The sequence below is a fragment of the Rhipicephalus microplus genome, chromosome 3 (assembly GCF_043290135.1).
Source record: "Rhipicephalus microplus isolate Deutch F79 chromosome 3, USDA_Rmic, whole genome shotgun sequence".
In the NCBI taxonomy this organism is placed as follows: domain Eukaryota; kingdom Metazoa; phylum Arthropoda; class Arachnida; order Ixodida; family Ixodidae; genus Rhipicephalus; species Rhipicephalus microplus.
This window is the reverse complement of record NC_134702.1, coordinates 260,320,263-260,334,900: the sequence shown is the minus strand read 5'-3', so window position 1 is coordinate 260,334,900 and position 14,638 is coordinate 260,320,263. Positions and strand designations below refer to the sequence as shown.

Here is a 14,638-nt window from a genome sequence, read left to right as displayed (position 1 = left end):
CCGAAACTACAGCAATATTGGCCGCAAGTGGTTGTTCGTCATTCCCTGACATCTCCGCTCTGACATCTGCGCCACGTTCCACGATGAACTGCAATGTGGCCACGCCGGTGTGTTAAAAACATACAGTCGCTTGCAGCTGCGGTACTACTGGCGTGGTATGTACCGTTTCGTTCGCCGTTACGTAAAGTCTTGCCTTACGTACCAGCGACGCAGGATGCCCGCTCAACATACCACCGGTCCCTTGCAGCCGTTGTCATGTACAGCACGAGCTTTCGATCATGTCGGAATCAACCTGTACGGTCCGCTTCTCTATACTTCGAGTAGCAACCGCTGGGTCATTGTCGCTATCAACCACCTAACGCGCTACACTCAAACAGCTGCGTTACCTTCTGCTACCGCAACAGACGTTGCATGTTTTATACTGCAAAACCTGGTTTTAAGGCATGGAGCACCTCAAGAGTTACTAAGCGACCGCGCCCGCGTTTTTCTCTCCGATGCTTTTAAAGTGTTGTTGAGCGAGTGCCGCATCGTACACCACACTACCACAGCCTATCACCCGCAAACTAATGGGATCACAGAGCGTATCAATTGTACACTTGGAAATATGCTGGCCATGTACGCTTTATCCAAGAAGTCAAATTGGGATAGCATACTGCCTTTTGTGACATATGCTTACAACACAGCAACGCAAAGCACCACTGGATTTTTGCCTTTCTTCCTTTTTTATGGACGCGAGCCATCATCAACAATGGATACTATTCTTTATCGACCGGACCCTTCAGAGATGACTACCGTTTCTCGAGCAACAGCACACGCTGAAGAATGTCGGAAGCTTGCTCGTGCGTTCACGTCAAACGACCAGACGCGCCAGAAACATCGCCACGACGATTCAACCACGCCTAAGAGCTTTGCTCCTACACTGGTGTGGCTATGGATTCCTTCTACTCCTACGGGACTCTCCAACAAGCTTTCGTCCAGGTACCATGGTCTCTATCGAGTTGTACGCCAAACATGCCCTGTTAACTACCTTGTCGTGCCGCTGGACACATCTCCGGACAAGCGCCGTCGGGGACAAGAAATCGTACACGTCTTTCGGCTCAAGACGTACCACGACCCTTCAGTGTACACCTGTCCTTAGGTAGCCAAGATGGCTCCCTCATCGCCCGGGGGTGATAGTAACGAGGACAGTGGACATGGAGCTAGAGTAGAGAAAAGAAGACGCACTGTGATTGCAGGCTTGCATTCAGTTCGCCCTTGCTCTAAATAAATCTTTCGTTCGCCGAGTGAATTCCTGCTTGTTCAACACCCCGTTTCAGTACTTTCGTTGTTTTGTGAAAACCTTCGCCGACGTTGTCAGGCCACCCACAGATTTGCTGAAAAAGTATACCACATTCTCATGGGGCCATGAGCAGGCTATAGTGTTCACCGCTCCCATTAGCTACTTACCTACGCCCACCATACTTGCCCACTTTAAACCTTCTGCTGCCACAGAAGTTTGCATTAACGCCGGTGTCCACAGTGCTGGCGCAATACTCGCTAAGCGGCACCATTGTAGACAGTGCGTGATTGCTTAGGCCAGTCCTCTGTTTCTCTTTCAGAGAAGATTTATTCCATCACCAAAAGAGAGTGTTTAGCTTTAGTTTGTACCATCGCCAAGTTCCGGTCATATTTATATGGTCACGTATTCTACGTCGTTACGGACCACCACGCCCTCTACTGGCTGAATTTTCTGACAGACCCGACTGGACGTCTGCGTCGCTGGCCTGTGAGGCTCAAGAAATTTTCGTTTAGCGTCAGCTACAAGTCTGGCCTTTTGCACAAAGACGCAGAATGTCTTTCTCGTCATCCGGTGGATCCTCCTGATTTGTTGTTCCAAGAGCAACGTAATGGTACTTACTGACATCAGCAATGTGCGGATCGAACAAAGACAGGATGAGTCAGTGCGCACTTTCATTGAAGTCATTTAGTCTGACAGCCGTGACTCTGAATTCCCTATGTTCGTGCTGCATGACGACGTCATTTACCACCTCAACGTCAGCACGGAAGGCGCTGAGCTTCTACTTCTCATTCTTCGTCATCTACTGCCTGCCATTCTTAAACAACCTCATGACGCACCAACAGTGGGACACCTCAGCTTTTCCCGCACAAACGACCGCGTGCGACCTCAGTTCTTCTGGCCTGGACTGTATTGCAGCGTGCATCGATATGTCGCCACTTGCGACATCTGCCAGCACCGGAAAATAACTTCTTTGCTGCCAGCTGGATATCTTCAACCAATTGAAGTGGTTGTGGTAGTGATTAGAAGAGGAGAAAGGCACCGAATTTCTGCAGCCCGGTCGGGAGCACGCCGCAGTGCCTGCGGGGAAGGGAAATAAGAGAAAAGTGGAAAGAAGGAAAAAGATTAGGTGAGCAGTGGCATGGTCGTCATCAGCAGGAACAGCAGTCCAAAATCAAGGGTAGGGGTGACAAGGGGCTCGTTCTCAGCGGTAGGCCACGACTCCCGTCTTGTTCAGGAACACCACCAGGTTCCGGAGCGCTGGTAGATGGGGACGAGATGGGAACAACAGGCGTTCCAGGGTGGTGGCAGGAAGGCTATGTCTCTGGTAGGCTGCGGCGACCCTCGCGTGTTCCTGGGCCAAGGCAGGGCAGGCACAGAGGAGGTGCTCAAGGGTCTCGGGGTCGCCGCAGCATCTGCAGGCTGGGGAGGCGCAGCATCCCTCGGGGTCGCGGTGGGTCGTGGTTCACACGCATCCGGTCCGTAACCGCAGCAGGTCGGTTCGTTCTTTCCTGGTAAGGCCTGCCTCGGGAAAACGCCTGGGTCTCCGTCCATTGGCCATCCTCTGGCCTGGGTGGACTGAGGCGAGGAGCTTCTTGATACGAGCCAATTGAAGTCCCCTCTGAACCCTTTAATCGCATGTGACTCGACCTTCTTCGCCCTTCTCCGACTATGACACTGGGAAATAAATAGATCCCCACCGCCAGAAATTATGCGACCCGTTACCCGATAACAAAGGCCATGCCAACCAGTTGCACCACTGACGTCGCGAATTTTCTTCTTCATGACGTCATCTTACACCACGGTGCACCACGACAACTGCTTACGGACCATGGCTGGTCTTTCTTGTCCAGAGCTGTCAACGACCTCCTTCGATTGTGTGCCACAGCGCACAAGATATCCGTCGCCTACCAGCCACAAACTACTGGCCTAACTGAACGTTTCAACCACACGCTCACAAGTATGCTTTCGATGTACATCTCTCAAGATCATCAAGACTGAAACACCGCGTTGGCCTATGCGACTTTTGCATATAATTCCACTCGACTTGACACCATGGCATTGTCACCCCGCCGCGGTGGTATAGTGGCTAAGGTACTCGGCTGCTGACCCGCAGGGCGCGGGTTCGAATCCCGGCTGCGGCGGCTGCATTTCCGATGGAGGCGGAAATGTTGTAGGCCCGTGTGCTCAGATTTGGGTGCACGTTAAAGAACCCCAGGTGGTCTAAATTTCCGGAGCCCTCCACTACGGCGTCTCTCATAATTGTATAGTGGTTTTGGGACGTTAAACCCCACATATCTATCTATCTACCATGACATTGTCACCTCTTTATCTTTTTTTATGGTCGTGTCCCCATTATGCCATTTGAAACCACCTTGCCTCTCGTGCTATCTGCTTCCGTGTACGCTCGCGAAGTCAGTTATCGGGCTCACATGGCTCGTCAAGTTGCCCAGTGTCGTCTTTCCAGGTCACAGGATGTGCAAAAAGCCTGCTACGACCACTCGCGCCTCAATATGACGTTTGCCCTAGGTGACCACGTGCTTCTCTATTCACCGTGTCGCCTTGTAGGTCTCTCCAAAAAACTCTTGTCCCACTACGCAAAACTAGGCCTACCTAGTCTTACGTCAAGTTAGTGACGTTAACTACGAGATAGCGCCACTGCACTCCGATACGTCACCAAGTTCATCACTTGTTGACAATGTCCTTGTTTCACGCATGAAACCCTACTTCTCTCGCACTTCTCTGGACTCGCGCCAAGATGGCGCTCCAACGCTCGAGTGTCCTGTTACGCAGATGAAGTAATAGAAGACGAAAGGCAGAAGGAGCTGAAAGGTGCGCGAGTGTGCCAATCAGTCATTCCTCTGTAAATGCATCTTCTACAGAAGTCGCCCACCCCGTAACAATATGATGTTTTTGAGACATTGCACCACACATGTGATTAAGAGCAAAAAGTTTTATTGTATCTATATCAATCATTCATTCTATATGCCTGTGTGAGTACGTGCGAGTGATTTGCGATTTCTGTTGTACAAGAGCGCGGATTTAACCCTTAGAAAGACACTTCCTGGCTTCCTGCAGCTGATGGGCCTCGTAGCTCCCCACGTACCACGTCTGAAGTGGGCCTTGGCATGTACTCGGCAGAGATTAGCTATAGTATAATTAAAAAGCAATCAATTGAACCATTAGAATGACACTGTTTTAGCAGCGGATTGGCCCAGCGTGCAACCCCGGCTTCGTCTCGAACAAGACCTAATGAGTACTTGTGAGAGATTCATAGTTTCTCTAACGAAAGACAATTGATTTGAACTCTTTGAAGGACACTGCTATTTGTGCAGCTGATGAGCCTCGCGCATCAACACCGGCTTCGTGTGAACGGTGCCATGATGAGTACTTGATATTTATTAACTATGACTGTCATGACAACACACCTATTTGAACCATTAGAATGTGTTTTTGGTGTGTGTTTTTTTTTGCAGCTGGTCGGTCTCGTATGTCTTCCGGCCTCACTTGCACTGAAAATGGTGAGTATAATTTGTATATGTCCACGTAGCCAAGCAATATTCAATTATTTACTGCAATGATTGAGGTCTTCGTTATGTACATAATTTTCATGAATGACGCAGTGCCTGTGCCAACACTTTAAAGACATGTTGAGGTCATTACGACACCTTTCAACACATAACGTCACTTTCCAAGATGACGTAATGTGTACATTCATTGGTTCATGTATTACTAACTTTAACACAGCTCATTACCTTATGCCACTTGCCTGTGTTTTACTCATACAGTGGCGTATTGCGTAATGTAGTGTCTCTAAAGATATACCGTCTCATCGCACGCTAATTCTGTGTATTCGTGTTGCATTGACTTTAGGCATTTCTCGTTGCAGCTCCCTGTGGGAGTAATGAAGTCGCCATCGCGAAAATTTAGTAGCCCCACCAAAAGTTTCAAGTGAAGGAACGCCCCCTGCCGGAACACCATGTAAAGGTTGCCGAAACAGCAAAGGAAGCTACCTCCATCAAGTGGCAAGGTCTGCGTTGTCGTTCGTCCTTTCGTGGCTGAAAAGTTCTACAATCTCGTTTGTGCACATCTGCACAAACAAGAAAAAAAGAGCATGTACAAAGGAGATTGAAGGGAAGTTTAGGTGTAGTTTGTAATCACCAAACTTCAGGGGCCCAAGCCCAAAGCGCTTTCTGGGGTCCATTTTTTTGCCTATGTAGCACTCATTGATGCGTTCGTTAAGAAATATTCGAATGTCAGCAGGTGCGATTCGAGAGGTTATTCAGTGTGTATCAGCTTGTATGCTGACATGGCAAAAGTGGGACAGTGTGGGTTAATTCATGTTCGGTGAAGTGATTTTCAATAAGTGCGTACGTGTGTTCGTGCGTCCACACGTTGATTTGTTCGTCTGTCCCTGCTTTCGTCCATACATCCGCTCCTGCGTCCATCCATGCTTCCAACCATCCGTGCAGCCATCCGTATGGCCGTCCATAGGTTTGTGTGTACATTCGTCTACTTATTCAACACTCCAAGTACTACCGTCTCGCATCTTCTCTCATATATTCCTCATATAGAAGCGCCGCCATCCAGCGGACATTTCAAGGACTGAACTAGAGAAGGCACACGCACACTTTCTTACGGCTTGCGCTTCGTGTCTACTTCCCCCCTTTAACCACCTCGAGTTCGTGGTATAAACTAGCTCACTGTATTCATGGCACTGCGGCGCAACGTTCGCTAAACCTTTCTAAAATCTAGGAGGTTACGCCCAGCGAGTATAACGTAGCAATCCTTTCTTGTCTTCTGTGCGTTATTGATCAATAAAAAATTCGCAGCGTGCGCGTTAACTAAAAGCCGAATTCTCCTGTCTCTCATTGCCCCTTAGCAGCCATTGGCATGTACATTGAGCACTAACTTTGATTGTTCAGCAACCCACAGAAGAAATTTCTCACTGGCCCCACCTTGGAGGTCAAAATGTTATATTTGTTACACACTACGAGACGTCCCCCACTACGCCACTAATTTCCAAAGAGAGGGAAGACCACTAAATCCCTTGTCTATCCGGTTCCCTCTTGGCTATGTGTCTCAATCACTTCTCACATACAGGGATTCGTGCTGGGGCCAGGAAGTAAGAGACGCTACGACCTGTTTCTGTTTACTGATTCAATTATTTTTACTAACTGCAAACATCGTATACCCACGTACATCAAACACTTCACAAAATTATAACACATGATTTACACTCTCGCGACGTGCGACGCAGGATACATAAGGGAAATGACTTTGACAATACAATGGTGCGACGATACAAATTAAACGCATGACGACACAAACACGATAAATTTATCAGTTACCAAAAGCCGCAATCTCTCAACACGCCACCTCCCTTCCCCCAAAGCTAATCTAAATAAGGTGCATAAAGTCCGTCTCACGAAAGGTCCATGTTGACGGGGGCCTCGGAGCTGGCAGTTCGAGTCGGGACTCTGGGCTTCTTCCTGGGGTCATTGTCCAATTCATCAGCGTCTTCATCGTCTTCATCATTGTCACCTTCGTCGTCCCTCTCAGTGATTTCCATCTTAGCCTTCTGTCGTAACGTTTCATTCACTCGCTTCCCATCCCTCACTTTCATTTCTCATCGTACCGTCCTTGCCCCAGTCATCATCTCATCGCCTCTCATCGCTATCTCTTCGCACCGTTATCTTCTTTTTCCATCTGGTCTCTCTACTATCTCGAGCTCATCGCATCGTATCTCTCTGACTCCCCTCGCTTCTTCTCGTAGTCTCTTTTCGTAGGACCCGATTCCGCCCTACCAGGAAACCAAACCAATCGCCACTATCGACGCGGCATATTTTCTTGTCAGTCGGAGTGTGTCATCTTCGACGGCCGCCCCCACGGCTCACATCAGCGGAGAACCCTCTCCCAAGCAAAGCCGAGTAAGTAACATTGTTCAAACTCAAGGCTCAGGGAGAGAGATGGGCGAGCCGTCCGAAGACACTTTAATTACGGGCGAACAATGGTCCCGATGCTTCCCACAAAGTGCGTCGTCTCTAATGGCCAACGTCCGGAGTTTGCAGTGTTGTGACAAAATGTTTTCGGCCGAACCAATTGCCCCGGTTTCTGATACTTGATGAGCCGATGTCCAGAGTGAGTCTCGACGGCTCCATGCAGCTTGGTGTCTGCCACGAAATTCTCCGCAGCCGCCGCTTCTTCGTCATTCAACGCCGCGGGTGGCCATCTGCGCAGAACGCAGTAATGAGTCCTGCAGCCACGGAGGCTGACGGAAAGTCAGGCGGGGCCCGGCACAGGCGCTGCGGGAGGGTCGCATTTTACGAATCAACAAAAGGTGCTCTGCTGTTCCCCTATGCCACAAATCTGAAGGGTGCGTGAATTATTGCCAACGTACACTGTCACACTGTCTGTAGACAACAAGGCGCCGCCCAGTCCTTGTGCTTGCGCGGGGAGGGGGGGGGGGGCGGCGAGAACAGTAGAAATAATCCTTCCAGGTACTCCAATCCGGAATGCCCATTCGTTGCACCGAAGGTTTTTTTTTCTTTTTTTTTATGCGCGGGTTTCAGAAACGAGCGTAAATATCTTGAAATGACCGGGGTTCAGTCCGTGTTTTCGGGGACGTCACACTACTACAACGGCTACGAAGGACGAACGGGTGCCGCTATAAACAGCTTCACTCCTAAAGTGTTACATCAGACGCCTGTCAACACATTGACTTGTATGGCTACCTTTATTGGGAATAGATTAACGTGTGTGCTGCATAAAGTTCAGTTTACTTGTACTGTCTTTTCGGAATATGACCGGAATTAATTATGACCGTTGTCATGGAGCATTGTTACTGATAAATAAGACAGAACCAAAACAGGACCTAGTTGCAGACAGCTAGAATGTGCAGCACTCTACTAAGGGTAGCAAACAACTAAACCACAAGTGTACACAAACTTTCTCAGGTAGGTTTGTGTTAAGTTTACATACTGTTCATTCCAGCTTCCATGCCTAGTGCAAACGTATTCATGCATCTTTATTTACGCTTCGCATGTACCAGTGTCTGCACAGCCGTGTAAAAGTTTCACACAGTTGATGCTGGATGGCTCGCCCTATTATTAAGCGCGAATATTTCCCTAAAGTATTTTCATGCATCACGCGTATATGACGCCCAAACCAATTATGCTTCCCTATACAGCCGCGAAGTGCAGACCATGCTTGACTCCATGCTATTGTGTCAAGACGACGATGAGTTGGCAACAAATACCGAGAAATTCGACAGCTTGCACGACTGCCCACCGGCCTGCAGCAGCAGGCAGACGCACAACAGTACAATGCCCACCACAGGGACGTTGTCAAGAACCCCAGAGACCAAGTTTGCGTGCGGACGCCCGTTAGCTTCTGAGGCCTTAGTGAGACCTCCCCCGCTACCCTACCGATTACCAAAGAGAGGGAAGACCACTCAACCCCTTGTCTATCTGGTTCCTTCTTGGCTATGTGTCTCAATCACTTCTCACATACAGGAATTCGTGCTGGGGCCGGGAAGTAAGAGACGCTACGACCTCTTTCTGTTTACGGATTCATTTAATTTATTACTAACTGCAAACACCGTATACCCGCGTGCATCAACCACTACACCAAATTATAACACAAGATTTAGACACTCGCGACGTTCGACACAGGACAGGAACATAAAGTAACTACAATACAAGGGTATGCATATATAAAGAAAACACACGACGACACAAATGATGATGTTAATAATGAATAAAACCATGCAATGTCTCAACGCACCGCTTCTCTTCCTGCAAAGCTCGTCTAAATAGGGTGCATAAAGTTCGTCTCACGAATGGTCCGTGTTGTCAGTCTTCATCGTCTTCATCGTCCTTCTCAGCGATTTCCATCTTAATCTTCTTTCATAACGTCCGGCAATCACTCGCTTCTTCGTTTCCCAACTCTAACTTTCAATCCTGTCATACCATCCCTGCCTCAGTCATCATCTCATCGACTCTCATCGCTATCTCTTCACACCGTTATCTTCCTTTTCCATTCCGTCTCTCTACCATCTCAAGCTTATCGCATCGTATCTCTCTGACCCTCCTCGTATCGTCTCGTAGTCCCTTTTTGCAGGACACGACTCTGCCCTACCGAGGCACCAAACCAATCGCCACTATCGACGCGGCATATTTTCTTGTAAGTCGCAGTGTATCATCTTCGACGGCCGCCCCCCGTGGCCCACACCAGTAGAAAACCCTCTTCCAAACAAAGCCAAGCAAGTAACAATGTACAAAGTCAAGCCTCAGAGAGAGAGAGAGATGGGCGAGCTGTCCCAAGACACTTTATTACGAGCGAACAATGGTCCCGATGCTTCCGGTACTTGATGAGCCGATGTCCAGACTAAGTCTCAACGTTTCCTTGCAGCTCGGTGTCTCCCGCGAAATTCTCCGTAGCCACCGCTCCTTTGTAATTCAACGCCGTGTGTGGCCATCCGCGCAGAACGCAGTAATGAGCCCTGGAGCCACGGAGGCTGACGGAAAGTCAGGCCGGACCCAGCACAGGCGCTGCGGCAGGGTCACATTCCCAGAATGAACAAAAGGTGCTCTGCTGCTCCCCCATGCCACAAATGTGAAGGGTGCGCGCGGATTACCTCCACCGTACACTGTCACACTGTCTGTAGACGACAAGGCGCAGCCCGGTCCTCGTGTTGTCGCGGGGGGCCCGCGAGAACAGTAGAAATAATCCTTTCAGGTACTCCACTCCGGAATGCCCATTCGTTACACCGAAGGTTTTCTTTTCCTTTTTTTTATGCGTGGATTTAAGAAACGAGCGTAAACGTCTTGAAAGGACCGGGGTTCAGTCGGTGTTTGCGGGGACGTCATAATCTCATCATCTTGCAGAAGAATTTTCCCAGCGGGGAAATTCAAACACGAGAAATGCGGGCGCATAGCGCCTTCGGGTTGCGCAGCAAAATTGAGACATTGCGGCAGTCTTAGGCATACGGTATGCGAACACAGCACACTTGTGATTCAGCCCTGGCGGCAGCGTGTCGCTGAAAGTAACCAATCTTTGATTGTCACTGAATCATCACCCACAATGAAGCAGTTTGATTCCGTGTTTCTACCACGTACAACACACTTGAAACCTCGAGTATCACCGCAGAAACTCGTGGATGAAGCTTGGACAAAACGCGCATTGGTCACAGCTGCTCGTCGGAGGGTTTGGCACACAGCGTTGAGCCATGTGTGCAGAAGGTTCACTACCATGCGAGCACATCACACATTTCACCTGCACTGTCCACTCTCGTCACAACCGAACAGAGGGTACACACATTTCAATACGCTTTCATTCCACACATGCACAAAATTTTAAGACCTTATCGAACATCTCAAACCAGACGAAAAGCGCGATGGCGGGAGAACATATGTCATACATGCAGCAATACTGAATTACCCTCTTGTACCATCTCCTGCCTGGCCGCATTTCCAAACACTATCACCTAAATAAAACAAGGTAACAAGCCAAAGCAAAACAAAAATAAAAAACCTAAACTTCGATACAAGGTCTCCACTAAAGTAACAAGCACAATGACCGAGCAGAAATCATAGAACATAAAGTGGCATACAACATTGCGGACTCTTATGACCCTAGCCGATCCCCGAGCGCTAAGCGTCTACCTGTATGCAGACCTCTTCCTCGACTCCGAGTCCCGGACCCTCGTTGGATGGTCTGAACTTCCACATAGTCAACTCAGTCGGGGAGTGGGACATCTGGGAAGCTATCTCATAAGACGAGCGCTGCGCATGTCCGGGTTTCGTGCAGTGTACATCGAGTGTGCTGCAGTTCCCCTTTGGCCCCACAAAAATCACCCCGTTGCGATCTAGGCATTCCTCAATCTCACTTACTCTCTCTAACGTTCGGTCTACCGCCGTGTCACTTACTCTCTCTAACGTTCGGTCTACCGCCGTGTCGACCAAGACTCCAACAACTTCATCCTCAGAAAACCCATTTTCATCCAACTCCATATCTGCTACTCCTACTGGTAATGCCTCATCGTCTCGTAGGACTTTCGAGGTAGAAACCACAGCTAAACCGTCTGTATCCCCTCTAGCAGCCTCGACATCGACAGCATTTTTTTCAACCAGTGGCAGTGGCGTGCCAGCGTTCCCCCCAAACACACACTCGCGTAATGGCGGAACATCCTCCTCGATCACGGAAATTACATTAACCACTTCCGCAAACGGTAAACCGCGACTCATGTTTACGGAGCTTGTTTCCTCGAGAGTATTTACGACCGCGGTTGACCTCTGCGCGTCAACGTCATGAGGAGAAGCTGTGGCTAGGTTTCCAGGTTCGATTTTTCCCGCCCTCTCTTTGCCTTTGTGAATGTGGCTGCCACCCGTCGAATTCCACTTTCGTCACCGGTACCGATAGCATTCTCGCCAAAAGTGACCAAACCTGCCACAGTTATAGCACCTGCCGGAACAAGGGAGTTGCTTCGGGAATTCCCGCCAATTCTGTTTCACCTTATTGCGTACTGCCGAGTTCTCCACAACTTTTTTGAGGCGGTCAAGGTGGCTATGCATCTCTTGAACATCCGTGTTCTGTTCTACGTATCGAACGGGTAACGAATGGCTTCTCGACACTTTCTCATTCTGTTCCTCCTTGACCGCTATGGCAATGCCCTGGTCAAACATTTTCCGGTCTCGAGAGAAAACAAATCTGCGGACCGGATCCCTCAGGCTTAATAAAAATTACGAGAGCAATTGTGCGGCTAGAATTTCGCGGCGCAGTGAAGCTTTCACCGGATCCTGACTATCGGAGCTCGCCAGGGTGGCGGTCCCCAGCATGCGCAAGCGACTCGCAAATGTCCGTACATCCTCACCTGCCCTCTGCCTCGCGTTTAAAAACCGTTTCGTTTTAAAAATAAATGGCTCCGTATCGAACCTCTTAGGGCCAAATATTTGAACTCAGAAAAGTTGCAGCCGCAGTGATGCCATCATCCCAACACGCGAAATTGTGTGCCGCGCCTACCATCTTGCATCGTGCTATGCAGACCAGCTCATTATCCCGCCATCCACCCAGGCGACCGACCTGCTCCAAAATTCTCAAGAAAACCCCAATATCCGGACCCGTATCACCTCCCGTAAACGATGGAACCATGCCCACTAACATTAACGCGCTTATTTCTAGTGGGTCGTCTTAGTCGGTCACCTTGGTAGCCTACTCGTTCATTTTGCCGCCTCTCCTTCCCTAGTACGAGGATGAAATCTTGCACCGTTGCCCCAGCAGTAATCCCACCGCTGCCACCACTTGACATGTCCCCCGCTACGCTACCCACTACCAAAGAGAGGGAAGACCACTCAACCCCTTGTCTATCCGGTTCCCTCTTCGCTATGTGTCTCAATCACTTCTCACATACAGGGATTCGTGCTGGGGCCGTAAAGTAAGAGATGCTACGACCTGTTTCTGTTTACGGATTCATTTAATTTATTACTAACTTCAAACACCGTATACCCGCGGACATCAACCAATACACAAAATTATAACACAAGATTTAGACACTCGCAACGTTCGACACAGGGCAGGAACATAAAGAAAGTAACTACAACAATACAAGGGTATGCATATATAAATAAAACACACGACGACACAAATGATGAAGTTAATAATGAATAAAACCGTGCAATGTCTCAACGCGCCGCTTCTTTTCTTGCAAAGCTCGTCTAAATAGGGTGCATGAAGTTCGTCTCACAAATGGTCTGTGCTGTCAGTCTTCATTGTCTTCGTCGTCCTTCTCAGCGATTTTCATCTTGATCTTCTTTCATAACGTCCCACAATCACTCGCTTCTTCGTTTCCCATCTCTAACTTTCATTCCTTGCCATACCATCCCAGCCTCAGTCATAATCTCATCGATTCTCATCGCTATCTCTTCACACCGTTATCTTCCTTCTCCATTTCCGTCTCTCTACCATCTCGAGCTCATCGCATCGTATCTCTCTGACCCTCCTCGTATAGTCTCGTAGTCCCTTTTTGTAGGACCCGACTCCACCCTACCGGGGCACCAAACCAATCGCTACTATCGACGCGGCATATTTTCTCAGTCGGAGTGTATCATCTTGAACGGCCGCCCCCGCAGCCCAAACCAGTAGAAAACCCTCTCCCAAACAAAGCCGAGCAAGTAACAATGTACAAACTCAAGCCTCAGAGAGAGAGAGAGATGGGCGAGCTGTCTCAAGACACTTTAATTACGGGCGAACAATGGTCCCGATGCTTCCGGTACTTGATGAGCCCATGTCCAGTCTAAGTCTCAATGTTTCCATGCAGCTCGGTGTCTCCCGCGAAATTCTCCGTAGCCGCCGCTTCTTCGTCATTCAACGCCGTGTGTGGCCATCCGCGCAGAACGCAGTAATGAGCCCTGGAGCCACGGAGGCTGACGGAAAGTCAGGCCGGACCCGGCACAGGCGCTGCGGCAGGGTCGCATTTTCCGAACCAACAAAAAATGCTCTGCTGCTCCCCCATGCCACAAATGTGAAGGGTGCGCGCGGATTACCTCCACCGTACACTGTCACACTGTCAGTAGACGACAAGGTGCCGCCCGGTCCTCGTGTTTGCGCGAGGGGCCCACGAGAACAGTAGAAATAATCCTTCCAGGTACTCCCCTCCGGAATGCCCATTCGTTACACCGAAGGTTTTCTTTTCCTTTTTTTATGCGTGGATTGAAGAAACGAGCGTAAACATCTTGAAAGACCGGGGTTCAGTGCACGTTTGTGGGGACGTCACATCAGTAAAAAGCTACTTAGTCGATACTTTGGTCATTGCAATATGCTACGTCGTGTCAGGGACTGTAACTATGAAGTGGTCCCGCACTGAACACCACCGGCACGAACCAGGACACAACTGAGCCCAGACGTCGTTCATGTTGGGCACATGAAACCGTTCGTTGCGCGTTCGTGACTTTATTAATTGCGGAGCATTTCTTAGCGAACATCGGCAACATTGAGCTTATCTATCTATCTATCTATCTATCTATCTATCTATCTATCTATCTATCTATCTATCTATCTATCTATCTATCTATCTATCTAGCCACCAACGAGTTTTAGCTCTCCTGGCCGTTTTGAAAATGGTATCGATACCAAACTTGGTATGGCATCACATGACTGTATGAAAATATATTTGACTAATCATAACATGAAAATCATGATATGGATGTCATAAATGTGATGATTTACATTTCATAATTCTCCACTTCTTGTTGTGGTTCCGTCCATATGGCATGTTGCAAAACTTGTGTGGTATGACATGATTACATGGCAAAAACAAGCAACAGACCCTAACTTGAACATCATGACGTGCGTGTCATGTAACAA

The 14,638-nt window shown here is 49.0% G+C and overlaps 1 protein-coding gene across 1 annotated transcript in view; it reads left to right on the top strand.

Moving 5' to 3' along the window:
- The first annotated feature begins 4,741 nt into the window (after positions 1 to 4,741).
- LOC142804235 (uncharacterized) overlaps positions 4,742 to 14,638 on the top strand; it is a 78,494-nt gene continuing 68,597 nt past the window's right edge. Inside the window, exons 1-2 of the mRNA XM_075890959.1 lie at positions 4,742 to 4,797; positions 5,166 to 5,306. The gene's annotated coding sequence lies outside the window, so the exon portion shown is untranslated. The remainder of the gene's footprint in view (positions 4,798 to 5,165; positions 5,307 to 14,638) is intronic.